At 48.2% G+C, this 16708-nt stretch overlaps 1 protein-coding gene across 1 annotated transcript in view; it reads right to left on the bottom strand.

Annotated features, from left to right (window-relative positions):
* The window catches only part of SGMS1 (sphingomyelin synthase 1), a 90223-nt gene that overhangs the window by 21808 nt on the left and 51707 nt on the right, over positions 1-16708 (bottom strand). Inside the window, 1 exon segment of the mRNA XM_030951404.1 lies at positions 13805-14024. The gene's annotated coding sequence lies outside the window, so the exon portion shown is untranslated.

Here is a 16708-nt window from a genome sequence, read left to right as displayed (position 1 = left end):
TGTGAATATCTTCATGCACAATGCTGTTCTCTGCACTTCAGCTGTTACTTTTCATAAACCCACCCAAAAAGACACACCGTCAACATTATCCATTTTCAATGCCATTCCTCTTGGAAAACAAAACAATCCCTGGGTTTGCCTTTATTAATTTAGTTTCATGTAACACTGAGTGTTCCTTGGTCTGAAAGACAAAACACCTCACGTATTCAAGATTACTTCTTGTATAAATACTCTGAATTTTTGAACACAGAGTCCTCCTCTTTCCAGCAATGCCTACTCAGAGTTGCACCAAAAATCAAATAAGTCTCTTCAAGACATGTATCTGCAGGAAGGAGAGAAAGGCTCTTATTGCAGAGTTGGTCTAGAAAAATCATAAACACAGGAAAGGGAAGAAAAAGGAAAAAATCCCAAACCATCTTGACTGCCAACAAATTATGGGGGTACAGCCTGCACGGTGGGGATGTGTCTTAGAGCCAGATCTCCTGACATTGCAGATGAACTGTCCTGGCATCTTCCTTTTTGTGGTTATGCTACAAGCAGGAAAAACCCTCTCTGTTGATTTGCCAAACCCCAGAACCTTTACTCTCCATCACAAGAAGCCAAATCCCTCTGTTTGCAGTGCACATTTTCCACTTGGCCTTGACAGCAAACCCAGTGGGCCTGGGGACACAAATCCTCCCCTTCCCAGCCCAGCCATCCACAAGGAGGGTGCCAAAAAGTTCAGAGCAGCTCTGGTCCCTGCTCCAGGGGTCTCTGGCTTTTGCCTTTTACAGGCAATTTCATCATTGCTGCTCAGTGTTTTGGGCACTGAATGCCACACTTTGATGATCCAACAAGCTCCAAATTCCAGAATCTGGCCTCCAGAAACCCAAGCTATTCCTTGCCCAGTGCCTTGCCCACCGATTTATCTGTGTGTCAAACTATTCCTGCTCATTCCATCCACTGTTCCTTCTCAGCTGCTCCCAATCCATGTCAGATGTGACACTGCTCCCATCAGTGATCTGTGACACCAGCAAATCCTGCTCAAATCTTGCTGCTGACAACACAAGTGGGCACTGAACCCAAAGAATACACAAACATCTTCCCTGAAAGACCAAGCATTCCTTACAATTTTAACTGATAGATGATTGCAGATCACAAAATAACACTGAAAACAAGTTTCCTTTCACACTGACAGCAATGGTGACAGTACCACCAGGTCAAACAACTGCCCAGACCACAAGCAGAGTCACTTGAAGTCATTACTGTGTATTCAAAGGCTGCAAAATATGTTTTACATATTCCCCTCAGCTCCAAAGTTATGATCAATTAGGTTCACAAAGAAGAAGAAATAAAGGAAGATAGAAAAAACTCAGATCTCACCATCTAACTGTTCTGGAAATGATGAATATTTCAATAACCACCTGATAGCCTCAGAAGTAAATTCCTCCTGCAAACACATCCAATTGCTTCTAAATTCCTTTTCTAGTGGCACAGTTGAGGCACAGGGATGTGCCTGTGCCATGCTGTCCTAACACCTTTATGGAGATGTTCCCTGGGATTGTCCATCAGGCACCTGGCCATGGACAATCCCAGGGAACATCTCTGGAACTCTCAGCCATCCTTTCTTCTGCAAATCACTCCACTACCTGGCACACTGAACAGGAAAGTCTGCATGGCTGGCTAACAGATCCACAGGCTGAACTGGTAGGATTTGAACACATCAATTAAATCAGCTCCAAAGGTAACCTGTAATTCCAGCCAAGCAAGGGAATCTCAGCCGGAGGTACCAGGTACATGTGAGCAGCTTGTGTTCCTGCCATGGAAATGAAGCTGTGTTTAAAAATAAAATCCCAGAGTGGTTTGGGTTTGAAGGGACCTTAAAGCTCAGCTCATTTCACCCCTGCCATGGGCAGGGACACCTTCCCTGTCCCAGGCTGCTTGAGCCTGGCCTTGGGCACTGCCAGGGATGCAGGGGCAGCCCCAGCTGCTCTGGGCACCCTGTGCCAGGGCCTGCCCACTCTCACAGGGAAGAATTTTTTCCTGATACCCAATCTAACCCTGCTCTCTGTCAGCTTGAAATTGAACAATATTTCACCTTCCAAAGTCCCCCACCTGGGGAATGCTGTCATCCACCACTCACCCACAGCCCATAAAACAGCAAAGCAACCCAAAACACAGTGCAAAGCTCAGCCAGCACTTTGTCCACCCTTCACAGCCAGAAATAACTAAAAACACTTCCATCAGATGCCTCCTGAATGGGTGGCCATGTGATCCCTCTCCTCCTGCCACAGAAGGGATGAAGGGATGTCCAGCACCAGCACAGCCTCGAGTAAACTTTCCTTACCAGTCTAAACATTTTCTTTTAACTAAAAGAAGGCAAGCCAAAACTTACAGCACAGACTGGAAGATGCCCTCTGCATATGTTTCCTCTTGTTATAAATAACAAATAGTTATTTGCTTTCTCATTTCTGTATTAACTTTTGTTTTGCAAGCTATTATTGGTCACAAAAATCCTGATATAGTACAATTTGTAATTACTGCTTTTGATATAGTATAATCTGTCAGTTCATCTATGCACCATATAGCTTTTATAAGTAGTAATGTCACATATATTATCTTAGACTGTAGCATAATGTTGAAATTATTTTTTCATGTAACTAACTCAGAAAATGGTGTAAAATAATTAAAAGTGATTTTCCACATTCAGGGACTATCTTATCTGAAAGACGAGATAACAGAAACAGAGACCAGAGCACCAGGAAAAAAAAAAAAAATTTATTGACCCTCATTATCAGGGAATGAAAATACAACAAGAAGAAAAAATAAAATATATTGGTTTCATCTGCAAGATGGCATGAAGACAAGTCAAAGGTTAAAACTCAAAAGTATGTTTGAATATGTATAAACCCTTATGAATATACATGTACCCCCTATAATGTAACAGCATATAGGAACATATGGTTTAAGAATGGTTTTACAGAGAAAATGGTTTAAGTTAACTGTGTGCAAATAGCCAAGCATCCCAGCACTCGGATTTATCTCTTTTATCCCTTAACAAACTTTTATAAAAATTTGAAATAGTGAGCTGTGTTTGTTACAATCTCACAAAGCATTAGTGCAGCTCCCTGTGGGGCACCGGCCACACGCTGCTCCCAGCAAACACAGCCCATGGCTTAGATAATCTCAGTTGGTTCAGGCACTCAAAAGCCACATCCACCCTTGGAAAAACAATTAATAAAAGCCAGCATTCCATCCTGGGAAGTGGACACGGGAATTAACTATTTAATTAACGAAGGGATGCCCATGGCCTCGGGAGGATCACTGCAGAACCAAGCCTGGCTTTCACAGCTGCTGTTACACCAACAGTTAAATGCAACAGGGCCCAGCCCTGCATCTTACAGCAGCCAGAACTGCAGGAACTCAGTGGCTCTGCTCTTCTTCCAGAAAGAGGAACCCAAACAAATCAACCTCCATCCCTTCTGAGGCAAAGTATTGCAGGACCAAGCAGCTCCGGAGGCATCTGGCTTAAGCATCTTTAACTATTTGTTGTTGTTAAGTGTGAACAGATGAGAGGGAGGGAGAGGAGGAAAGATTTCAGTCTGCAGGTGGGTGAAGCTCAGATTAGCAAGGTACTAAGGAGAGCAAGGCAGGCATGCCAATGAGGTGCTGCCTGAAAATAGCCCCACTCTGACCTATCTGCTCTCCCAGCTGGATCAGGAGATCCCTGGCCATGGAGCCAGGGCTCTGTGACTGCTGGGGAAGGATGGGAAATTGCAAGAGTATTGGAAAAAGCTGCTGAGGCTGAAGAGAAAAGGGGAATGGCCAAGTAGATAATGAAGCAGCATCTGAATTTTTGAACAGAGAGTCCACTCTCTCCAGCAATACCTGCTCAGAGTTGCACCAAAAATCAAGTAAGTCTCTTCAAGACATGCACGTGCAGGAAGGAGAGGAAGGCTCTTGTTGCATAGTTGGTCTGGAAGAATCAGAAGGAGATGTAGGGGAGTGTGATGCTCCTTTCCATCTCCCTGCAGCACAGCCACACAAAACCTTGATGGGAATAAGCCCTTCAAGTTCTAAGTGTCCTTGCCCATGGCAGGGCTTGGGATGAGAGGATCTTGAAGATCCCTTCCAAGCAGAACCATGCTGGGACTGTGTGATATGACAAGGAGCCCTTGGGAGCAGGAAAAGCCCATGGAGACACCTCATGCCAGGCTCTGTGACTCCCCAGAATTCCCTCCAGGCCTGGGAAATGCATATGGGCCTCCAGAATATCTTAGGAGCACAAAACAAATAAGGGGCACCCAGGCCACAACCAGACCTGCTCTACAGGACTGTCCTCGAGCTGTGCTCTGACATGCAACTTTTAGATAAATCTCCCACACCTTCTAAACCTGATAAAATACAACATTTCAGTAAGAGGTTATTAAAAAGAAAACAAAAAATCTTCCTGCAAGCCATGCAAGAGCTGTTGAAATGACTACTGGTGGGAAAAACACAAGTGGTGTTCTGAAAACAAGATAAAAGTACTAAAGTACACACCAAAAGATGTTAAATAGTCACAGAAGTTGGAGTTTGGGGGTTGTTCTGGTCTTTTTGTTTTGTTTGTGAGGTTTTCAGAGGTAAGGGTGGAGCTACTAGATATAGCACAGGGTATAAATACACATGAGGTTCTCTTTGAAAAGTAAATATATTATTATCTGTCCTTGGGCATTGCAAAAGCTTTTCAGTGAGTCTGAAAATAACTTAAATCCACAAATATCTCATGTGGGTGAGGGGATAGAAGCACAGTGGCAGAGATCCTGCTGAAATATGCAGCTCACCCTGTGTGGCACCACAACAGCACTGACAAGGGTCTAATCCTAGATTTGATTTCACATCAGCACTGAAACAATGCAGGGTCTGGAATTTATCTGATCCCATGACAAACTTGTGCTGGTCTGGATCAGTCTGAAATGTAAGACATGCCACATTTGGCACCATGTAAATTCAGATTTAATGGGGACACAGTTGAGCTCAGCCCAGAAAAGCCATCAGCTCCTGGACAGCACAAGGAGACCATGTTCCTGGCTGGTTTTGGGATTTCTTGCCCTCCCCAAACACAATCTGCAGCAGACAGGCCGCCAGCAGCAAGGCTGCAGGCTCTCCTTCCTTTCTGGAGGAGCAAGGAGGAAGGATCAATATTTAGAAAGCTCTTGAGAAGCAGTGGAACAGCCCCTGGGGAGCAGAGCAGACACAGAGCCAGCCCAAAATTCAGGAAACCTGGAGCTCCTTAGCCCACTAAAAGCCACTTTTTGCCAAGTAACCAATTTCCTTACACTCTCCAGTAAATAAAACATGAAGGGCAGGCAGAGACATAAAATATGAATGCACCCACGTCCAAAAGCAACAGGCCCTGTTATTGTAGATGCTGCATAAATCATTGAGGACAAGGGGACTTGTGTCCCCTGAGGGAGGGCACAGAATTTGGGGTCAGTCTGCAGGCAAGGGAGCTTGATATGAAGAAATGTTGCATCTATGTTCTCCTTTGTGATCTGCACTGCCTAAAAATAGCAGAAACCACTTTAGTTCATGGATTATTTAGTCAGGCCAGATGGGTGAAAGGCAGAATGAAGCCTCAAGACAAACATCAGATGATTTTTGGTGTGGGCCTCCACCAAACCCAGCACTTGGAATGGGATGGCACAGCACAGAATCCCAGAATGGCCTGGAATAGATAAAACCCATCCTGCCATGGGCTTCCACTGTCCCAAGCTGCTCCAAATGTCCAGCCTGGCCTTGGGCACTGCCAGGGATCCAGGGGCAGCCCCAGCTGCTCAGGGCCTGCCCACCCACAGGGAGTCTCATTGGGAATTCAGCCAGAATGACCAAAATGCTCCTTTCTGTCTGACTTCCCTGCCTGGGGCCACGACAGCAGTTATGAACTGCACTGCTAAAACTCACTGCTGTGTCTGTTCTCCAGAGCTTTGCCACACAAACACAACATCTTTACAATTTCAAGGGTCTGCAGTTACAAGTGTTGCTCTGTAATTTCTCTAGGGAGGAGTAATAGCTACTTTATGGAAAACTTGCCCCCAGTCACTGCCATCTCCTTTTTCTTGAGATTTTTTTTTTTATTTCAGGCAGTTGACTGACAAATAACACTTCCAATGCTCAACATCTTGCCTTTTCTGTGTTTGTACAATTTGATTGAAAAGGCACAGCAGCTTTCAGACAGCTGGTGGCAGACAACAACCTCCAAGTTCAGTCATGACAACCCAGGAGGCAGCTGAAAACCACTTTCCACTGTGAAAATGTGACCCCAAGTATTTTTGGACCACCTTTTTACTACTCTGTATTTACAAAGTGGGCTTGAGGTGATCTTGCAGGCAGATGGATGAGCTCAGGATGTGCTCAGCTGTGTCAGTGAATTCTCTAGGACAGGACATGCAAAGCTCCAAGCCAGCGGTGCTCAGGTCTTTCAGGGACTTCACACTGCTCTTTCCTACCTTACAAAGCTCAACAGACCCCCACTGAAGATCCAGAAATTGCCAAGTCTGCCCTAACACTCAGCTTGTGGATGGCCTCCTCCTCTGATTATTCAGAGGTGCAACAGAACTGAAAGTAATCTTTAGCCCAAAGTTATTTCTGAGTATAAATTCACTTCACAGAATCCCAGAACAGTTTGGGTTGGGAGGGACCTTGAAGCCCATGCAGTTCCACCCCCTGCCATGGGCAGGGACACCTCTCACTGTCTCAGGCTGCTCCAACCTGGCCTGGGACACTTCCAGGGATCCAGGGCCAGCCACAGCTGCTCTCTGCAGCTCTGCTCACCTCTTTTCCAAAGGTACTTTTTAGGCAGGACTCCCTCTCTGCTTCAAAGCTCTGCATGGCAGAGCATGGAGGCAAACTGCACTATGCAGGAATCTCACAAAATCAGGGAAATCACTAAGAAAAATCAGGAGCATTCATCTCAAACTGAGACCTAGACAATAACTAGCAGGAGTGTTCGTGCTCTTTGGCTTTTTTCTTATTTTCCTTTCCATCTCAGTAGAGTCTGTTCTTCAGTCTCTCCTTTCCTTCATCCTTTGAGGCTCCTCCCAACCCCAGGTCAGACCCTTTCCAGCCCAGTGGCACAATCCAGATGAAAAATCACCAGGATCAGGAGAAAGTGGAAAGGCTGCTAGAACCAGGGAAATGCCAAACCACCACCAGAAAGAGAGGGCAGAGTGTTTTAGGTAACTTTGTGGTGTCTCCTCATCCTCCTCCATGCCCAAAAGAAGGAGAATCAGTGTGAAAGGATCCCAAGAAGTGTAAATAAATGATGACCCTGTTCATCAATGAGCTCAGGCTGCAATGAAATGAAAGCCACAGCAGGCTCTGTAATCACTCACACTAAACCCCTCCAACAGGATCACTCCTGCACTGATGGCTCAATTATGCCTGGGCAGAACGTTACACAACATTAAACATTAACAAAAGTCTCAGCCTGGGTCACTTTTCTCCCAGATAAATCCAAATCAGTAACCCAGTGCTCTTAGCTTAAGTAACCCAGAATTACCAGATCAATTCTTTTCCCACCTTTCCTTTCCCACATGTGATAAAAGCCAGGCCACCACCAGAGACAAAAATGTTTGCAAACAGTCCCTTGTGCTAAACAGTTATATTGTTATCATTTAAAACACATGTGGTTTGGGAGAGAGGTGCTGATGTAAATTTAGTTGCTCAGAAATTAAACCAGGGGCAAACTGTTCTGGGCTAGGAGGCTTCACTCTCAGCTCCCCAGAAGCATTTCTTCCCTCCTCTAAAATCCTGTTCCCAGCAAACAGTTGCACCACTTCTGTTCCCAGAAGCTGCAAGGAGATCTGTGAAGGCAAACACAGCAGAAAGCTGCTTTCATTTCTCATTTGGCTTTTGCAATATCATTTTTCATAACTCCACCAGAACAAGAGATCCCCTCACCACCTGAAACATCTGTCCTCTCTCTGGGCAACTGCATTAACAAAAAAATAAAGTTTCTCAAGGTTTGCCCAGGGCAGATCACAGGATGCCAGGGTGTGTGAGGCTGCAGGAGCTGAGTGGGCACCTGGTGTCCCCTCCCTGCTCCAGCAGGGCCATCCCAGAGCCCAGGGCACAGCACTGTGTGCACCCAGCTGTGCCCCAGCCCCAGGCAGGAGAGCCCCCAGGCTGTGTGGGCAATGTGCTCAGGGCTGGGCAGTGCCCAGGGAAGAAGTTGTGCCTCCTGTGCAGGGCAATTGCTGGGCTCAGGCCCTGCCCGTGGCTCTGGTGCCATTGCTGGGCCCCGGAGCAGAGCCTGGGCCCTGCTCTGCCCCTCCCTGCAGCCAGGGCCAGCCAGGCCTGAGGGCCCCTCTCAGCTGGGGCTCCTCTCCAGGCTGAGCAGCCCCAGCTCCCTCAGCCTTGCCTGGGCACCCACACGCTCCAGGCCCTTGCCCAGCTCCAGCAGCTCCTGGCCCTGCTGTGCTCAGCACCCAGAGCTGGACACAGCACTGCAGAGGTGCCTCCAGGGCTGCCCCAGGGCCAGGATCCCTCCCTGCCCTGCTGCCAATGCTCTGCTGCTGCCTCAGGCTCCATTGGCCTCCTTGGGCCAGGACACTCTGCTGGCTCAGGGACAGCTCGGTGTCCCCAGGACACTCTGCTGGCTCAGGGACAGCTCGGTGTCCCCAGGACACTCTGCTGGCTCAGGGACAGCTCGGTGTCCCCCAGGACACTCTGCTGGCTCAGGGACAGCTCGGTGTCCCCAGGACACTCTGCTGGCTCAGGGACAGCTCGGTGTCCCCAGGACACTCTGCTGGCTCAGGGACAGCTCGGTGTCCCCCAGGACACTCTGCTGGTTCAGGGACAGCTCGGTGTCCCCAGGACACTCTGCTGGTTCAGGGACAGCTCGGTGTCCCCAGGACACTCTGCTGGCTCAGGGACAGCTCGGTGTCCCCCAGGTCTGTCCCACAGAGCTGCTCCAGCAGCTCCTCCCCAGCCTGTGCTGTTGGTGGGGCTGTTCTTTGTTGCTTTAACCTCAGTACAACATCCAAACACACAGAGAGAGCTGGAGAATGTCAGGATTTAGGTGGGGTGTGACCGGTTTAGAACAGACAAACCAATGTCCCCAGAGCAAAGCAGGTGGCTGAGATGAAAAGGGAAAATTGCAAAACACCAAAGGAGTTAGAAATCATATGGAAAAACCCAGAAAGGTGGGAAGATAAAGAAACTGAAATCAAAGTTACACCAAAACTCACTTGCTGGTGGTCTTCCAACTAAATCCTTCTCACTTTTGATGTTTAATACCCAACAATCCCAAAGCATCAGCTTCTCCAATACGAATAAACTGGAGTCAAATGTCTTCAACCTCCTTGTTTTAAAAAATAAATCAAGTATTACAGCATCCATATTCTTAGTGGTGCAAAACCTGCTTGCCAGCTGAAGTGATCTTTTAAATTTACAAGAAAACAGTCTTATATCTATCACTGAGACCAATGAATTTTTACTCCTGGTTATGAAAAGCAGCCCAGTAATTTGTGAGAAATCATGCTGAAGTCTTATGAAACTTAACTGAGTAAAAATACCTGCTTGTCTTCAAGATTCTCCTTCCGAGGTTGAAGTGTCACTTCAATTCTTAAATTCACTTTTAAAAGATAGAACAATTCCAGGTAAAGGGAAACTGATACTGAATTCCACCTTGTATTCACAGCTTCTCAAAATGAATAAATGCTGTTTGTCTCCAAAGTATTTGCCCAGGAAACGTGACAGGTTTTCTGAACTAAGTATTAGATAAACATTCTTTAGCTATGATAAATAACTGCTGCAGTCCTTTCATCCAGTCCCTTTGCAGGGAATGCTTGGTGAAGGATGCATCCTGGGTTTTAGGATCTATCTGTAATGCCCCTGCATATTTCTTTCTCAACACTGTACAGGTTGGGTCACTGTTTATCAGTGTGTGGCTGGGAGTGCTACAACAACAGGAGCTGAACCAAGGAGAACTCAAACTGTCCTAAAAGCTGATAAAGAGTTTTTAAAAAATTAAAGAAAGCAAATAAAAATAAACTCAAACCCCTGAAATCAAAGGGAAAAAAAAAAGCAGTAGGAAACAAACTTTTCCCAAAGAAAATAATGGTTTTCCTAACTGAATTTCAGGAATTCTGTTGTTTTAGGAAAGTCAACAGAAGATACATCAAAAGGACCAGTGATAACCACAGGGAACAGTGATAAACACTGAAGGCTGGTGACAAAACACTGTACAGCAAACACTTCCTAAAAACAACTTTAAAAGTCCATAGTTTCCAAAGCACAAGTTATTTCCCCTTGGCTTGTCTGTTGACACTTCACACACTTATTGCAAAATAAAGTCTTTTCTGAGAGTGTCATATTACACATTCACATTCAGTGAAATCACACCCTCACTATTTTTTGGTTTTGCTTTTTTTTCCCCCCCAAGTAGAACTCTCCTCATAAAACAGCAGAATAAGAACAATTCAAAGAGCAGAGTAAATCTGCTAAAATCTTTGTCCTTAACTTGGGCAGACTAACCCAGATGAGCTTAAACCCAACCTTTCCAATGGGAGCCTTCACCTGAATTCCAGTGCCTGCACACCTGGGACTGTGTCACCTGTGCCAGCAGAGCTCAACGAGATTTTTTCAGAGGCATCCCCCTCCTCCTCTCCTGTGCATGGGGGGAACACCTGCTCTTTTGCTGGTTTTCTGCAGACAAGGAGCACGAGCAGGTCCTTCCCCTTTCGGTGGCAGCAGCGAGTTGTGAGAGCAGCCCTGCTGGATGCTGAAACCATAGCTCACATTTCCTAATCCACCTTTCTATTTTTAACCAGAGTCATTTCCCCCACCTCCTCTGCCATGCAGACAGCTGCAGAAAGCAGCTGGAGACAACAGAGTGCTCCATCAGGGCAATTTTCCTGGCAAAAAACCATCCTCAGGCCAGAGGAGAGTGCACAAGGTGTGTGCTCCTTCTCCTTGTGCCTTGTGGCCACAACAGCTCTGACTGCACACAGAGTGTGGCACCCTGGTTACCCAAAAGACCGTGGCTCACCTGAACTTGCTGAGATCCCAATCAGCACCTCTTGTCCCTAAAAACTCAAAGGAGAAAGGCTCCAGCAAGGATCCAGAGCATGGATCAGCTCCTGCACTGGGCTCTCCCAGGACAGGGAGGAGGGACCACTCTGCCCTCCGTAAGGCAGCATCACCACCTCACACAGCACTTGGGAACACTTGCTGGGGTGTCCCCAGCACAGAGACCTCCTTCCACAAGCTCACACCTGCTGGGGAAAGGTCTGGAGTCACCTTCTCCTCCAGGTTTGGATATCTCCTCCCCCAGGCACTTGGCGTCAGGTGTCAGACACACAGCAACCCCTGAATTCTCTCCTCACATGGGAGAGCAGCTTTAAAAAGCTCAGCTTTAAAAAGCTAATGTGCAGCCAGGCTGTAAAGTTAACCAAGCAAAAAGGGCACTTTCCTGAGGAGCAGGAGCAGTTTGGAGCTTTCCCAGGCAGCTGGAAAGCCAGGCAAGCAGAGCACAGGCTGCGCAGGGTGCTGAGCTGTGCCAAATTTGGGCACACAGCACTTGGGCCATGGGCTAGCACTGAAAGTGAGGTCCAGCTTTCTGAGCTGTGCCCCCAGCTGGACCCATTTTCTCCCTGGAGATGCCTGAACATGCCCTGGTAGGACCAGGCAGACCTTTGGCAGAAGACAGCCACACTGAGAGTTTGGCACTTTAAACAGACCCAGCTTGGGGGGAAGGCACAATTCCAACACCAACTCAGGGAGCTTAGAGGAGTTTAGCTGGAAGTTTTGAGTCATGCTCTTGGACATGGGCAGCTAGAACAGCTTAAGCTCTTCTTGAACCCTTTTTCTTTGTTCAGGCAATGGCTGCAAACATCACAAATGGAACTACTTCTGCTGTTGTGCATGTGCTACGGATTTTCCATGCTTTAAGTTACTCACACAAAACAAACTCGCTGCCAACATGATCAATCAAAATGTAAAGCAACTGTAGACAGGACTGTACAGACTCTAAGTATTAAATGCTTCAGAGAAACCCATCACTTACATGCCTACAGAAACAAAAGTCAACCAAAACAGAAGTCTGGTGTGGAATTAAGCACAGCAAGACCCACAGCAAATCTTCCCAGCTCAAAGGGATTTGAATCACAGGATGCCAGGAAACGAAGCTGCTGAGCAAAACACTCCATCAGCCATAAACCCACGTGAAATCACATTTCATTAATGAATGACAGTGTTTACAAGTAAGTAAATGCTGTGTTTCCCCTCTGCCTTAGCTGGAGCTGCTCTCTTAGGAAAAAGACCGCAGGGTGAGCAGGTCCTCTCCCATCATTAACCCACTGGACTGCAGCACTTTGTTAACAGGCACAGAAACCACAGCAGCAGCAAACACCCACGTGTGAAACCAAGATCTGCAACTAATTTCATTTCTTACCTTCTGGAAAAGGGGAATTTCGGGGAAATCTCTTTAGCATCTTTTACAGGCACCAGGCCCGTGGGTTAATGATTTACCTGACAGTGCTGTTAAGCAGATTAGATAAGAGTGGTTTTGTTATGGTCTGTTTTCCTGCCTTTGTCTGCATAACCAAATCAACTGGCAAATGAAGAAGGCAGGGTATTACTTGACAGAGCAGGAAGAAATTAATGCTCCTCTCAGCTTGCTCACATCATCCTGCTATAAAAACACATTTTTTATACAGATACACGTGCCCATCTATACACACACAGCCTAAAAACCAATGCCTGGAGTAGCTCTTCTCTGTGTGTACACTTGTGTGTTCATATACACAAATATATGTATCAAAAATACACACAAATAAGCCACTGCAGGCAGTCTGGTTTAGTTTCTTCCCCAGAAGTTAAAAAAAAAAACCTCCTTGACTCATCGCTCTAAATCTATTATGAAGCTTCCAGCTTAAAGCATTGAGTTCCAAAGAGGTTTAGGATGAGCAGAAGAGGCGGCCGTGCCCAAAACGCACAAATAGGATCACAGCCCCTGGAAAGACTCCACAGCGGATCCAGGGATAAAGTTCTGTTCCCCTGTGCCCTCCGAGAGGGTTTCTGTGCTCTCCCAGTGACTCACGGGCTGCTCACACCCAGGGCCACCCTGCCGTACGCCCGTGGCTGTGTTCGTGCTGCAGGGCAGCGGTGACACTGTGACACACACGGAGCAGGCACAGGCACAGGGGCTCTACAACATCACAGAAAGTCTAAAACACCTTCTTGCTCCTGCCCCTTCCTACAGACACCGCACACAACCGCCCTGGGGATATCGGGCAGCAGTCAAGGGGGAGGTCAGGCGTGGGGAGAGCTGCCCGAGGTGCCACCTAAGGGGACAGCAGATTGTCCCTGGCTTTTAGTTTGTGCTGTTGCCACGCTGTGTAACTCTGGTTGTCTCCCACAGGTGTGCTGCGAACAAACCTCCAAACCCAGAAACCAGGGGGAGATTCTGTGCCCCGGCAGGAGGTGAAGCTGCCTGATGGCAACACAAGCCTGTCGCACACAACCTGGGAGACAAGCCACCGGCAGGTCACTGCTGTCCCACACGCTGGCAGCCTGGCTGGTTTCTAGCAAAAAAGACCTCAACCTAAACTGAAAACTAATATTAAAACCAAGCAGCGAAACAACAAAGTAACCACAAGTTTAAGCGCCACTTTCAATAAGTCAGGCAAGCAAAAACACAACCAACTCCCCAGAGCTGCGCTGTAGACCTGGCTGTATCCAAGCCCCTCTGTGCCTCCCCAAACGCAGCCCCCGGCCGTCCAGCAGAGCCAAACACCCCTTTACACTCAAACGGGACCATGCGGAGGGGAAAGCTACTCACTGCTGGAAATGAGGCGGCAGAGAGCAGCAGAAAACGCGGCTCGTCCTCTTGCAGCCGCAGCCGCCCCCGGCAGCAGGACGGGGACACGGCGGCGGCGCGGCCACTCCCGGAGCGCGGAGCCCCGACTTCCTTCGCCTTCAAAGTTCGCCTTTCAACTTCCCCGGGGCTGGGCTTCCTCAGTGCTCCTCTGCCAGCTGCTCGCCAGCCCCGCGGGAAGCTCCTGCGGAGGGAAACGCGGAGAGGTGAGCGGAGATCCACAGGGGATGGAGCGACAGCGCTCCCGCCGCTCCTCCCGCGGGCGCGCCAGTGCGTCAGCACCGGGAGAGGAGGGGACGGAGCGCCCGCCACAGGAGCAGGAGCAGGAGGAGGAGGAGGAAGAGGCCGGGAGTGCCAGCCCGGCCGCGGGTGGTGCAACAGATCCCGGCAGTGCTGCCCTGCCGGCAAACAGCGCCTGAAACACGGGGAAATGGGGACATCCCCCATGTTCGGTTTGGTGATTCCTACTGTACGCGCGGAACGCTTTCGTTAAGTGTCACTTAAAAGTCACTGCAGGGAGGAAGGGCTCCTTTTTTCAGTATATATCAGTACCAGATGTTAAGTCCTACCCTACAAATACAAAAAAAAAAAAAGTCGTGTTCCACCACACTAACACGAAGCAAAACAACCAATTCATTCCCCAAGCTTTCCATGAATTTTTTGGCTCCACCAGCAGCAGAGTCCCTGGCCAGGCAGCATCAGCACTCCCCGAGGGCTGGCATCCAGCCTCTATCCCAAAGGCCCCAGCAAGGACTGGAAGCACACAGGATCTCCTGCCCTGGGATCCCTCAGGAAAGGCCGGTGAAAGCATCCCAGGTGAGAGGGAGCAGAGATGCCTGCTGGCCGCCGCCTCGGGACAGCGGGGAGTTGCTGTAATTCGGTACAAAACCACAACACAACGCAGGCTGAGTCATGTTGGGAACACTGATGGGATGAGCAGCAGCGCTGGCTGTGTTTTCCAGCAGAGCACGGACTCTCCCGAGCCTGCTGGCTGCTGGGTCCAACAGAGACACTGTCCAGGAGTGAAGTCAGAGGCGTAGGAAGCAGCCTGCTTCCACTCCACGGATGAAATAATGTGGAAACTGAAAAATAGGCACTAGCAGTAACAAATAGCAGCATTTCTGAGCTCCATCCCGAGAGAGGGAGCCTGTTGCCAGGAATACCGAGGAATCTGCAGAGCCACAGGGTGGAAAAAGAATTTTCAGAAGCTGCACACAGAAATCCTTCCACACTCATCCTATCACACAGAAAATAAGTATTTTAAAGGAGTAGCTGCTTTGGGGTTTTTCAGTAGATCCACGCCCCTGAGCATGGCCCAGCAGTGCTTTTTCCTAACACATGGAGACAGCCAAGTATCCAGTGGAACAATGTGCTCACCATCAGCTCCTCCACAAAGTTTAGACACCTAAAAACGGCCCATGGTCAAGTTCAACTCAGCCCATTTTATTTAAAATCTGAGACATGCAATGAGGCACCAGTGAGCTCTGTTTCCCAGCAGTCTTTTAGTGACTGGGCTCTGTAACACTCAACAGATGTCATCTGCCCAACCTGGCCTCTCTTTCCAGGAGGGATTCTGGAGTGAAAACAGTAATTGCTCAGCACCTAAAGATTCTTTAGATGCAATTCAGTCAGTACCAATCCTGTAAATCCCTCCCACTGAGAATATACATGACGAATCTACAGCTTAATTAGAAGATGCCACAGGCCAAGAAGGACTCCTTGTAATCCTGAGGACACTCGTGTCTACTCTGGGCCCTCCCACACCTCTCAGGACAGCACAAGTCACCTGGTGAGGCCAGAGGCCAACTCAGTAACTCCCTCCAGACAATAAATGCGTTCATATTTGACAGAAATGCCCTTGTGCTCCTCCAGCAGATCTTATCTTGGTGATATTTTTTCCCCTATGATCCAGGCCTGTGTGAGTTCAGTGACCTCAAGGCACATAACAAAGGCAGCCCTGTGTTCCCACGAGTCAGGTGGGGCCAGAAGGGAGAAGAAAAGACAGTTGGACGAGTATTACAGGTAATTAAAAGGGAGCTTTGAGAACACCTTTTCAACCATGGGGCATTTAAATACTGCATGTGTCCAGACAGATACAACATAACACCCTGCAAAGCCCTAAACAAATAAAAAGAAACACAATGAACTCTTCCACTGGATGTGCAAAGGAGGGTGGTTTTTTTCTCCTACACAGTGCAGCCAGGACATATTTAGCCTAAGGGCTGAAAGAGAGGACAGCCTGAGCTGATGACATAATTTTCTTTCTATAGGACTGGATATCTGGGACTACTGCCCTCAGTTCAGTGGCTGTTGCTGTTTCACCTCTACCTTCCCCCATCCAGCTTCAACAGGAGAGTGACAATCACCCAAAAAATGCCTGAAGAACAGAGATGGCCACAGAGATGTTGTTTCTTTCCCACCAGACCATGAGTAATGTGACAAAAACCAGATTTGAGGCTGACTGCGGGCACTGAGGAGAAAGGGCTGCTACCCCAGCGCTCCAGTGCTGATGTGTCTTGATCATTCAGGCACCATATCCATTTGGAATGTCCTTCCAAAGGCCTGGGGAAAGGCCATCCTTGCCTTGACAGCTTAAATCTGCCTAAACATCAAAACCAGTCGAAGTTATGTTGAGCCCCCTTTTACCCTATCAATCAGAAAAGAATTGTGTATTAGCAGGTGAAATCCAGCACTGAGAGTGGCAACAAAAGTCTCAGGCAAGTGAGAAAAAACTGCTCAGAACCCCAGGATCCCCGAGGCTGGAAAATCCCTGCCAGCCCATGGAGTCCCAGCTGTGCCCAGGGCCCACCTTGTCCCCAGCCCAGAGCACTGAGTGCCACCTCCAGCCCCTTCCTGGGACACCTGCAG

This window comes from Camarhynchus parvulus, chromosome 6 (genome assembly GCF_901933205.1).
Source record: "Camarhynchus parvulus chromosome 6, STF_HiC, whole genome shotgun sequence".
Classification (NCBI taxonomy): Eukaryota; Metazoa; Chordata; class Aves; order Passeriformes; family Thraupidae; genus Camarhynchus; species Camarhynchus parvulus.
Note: the sequence above shows the minus strand (reverse complement) of the source record. Positions and strands in the feature narration are given on the sequence as shown.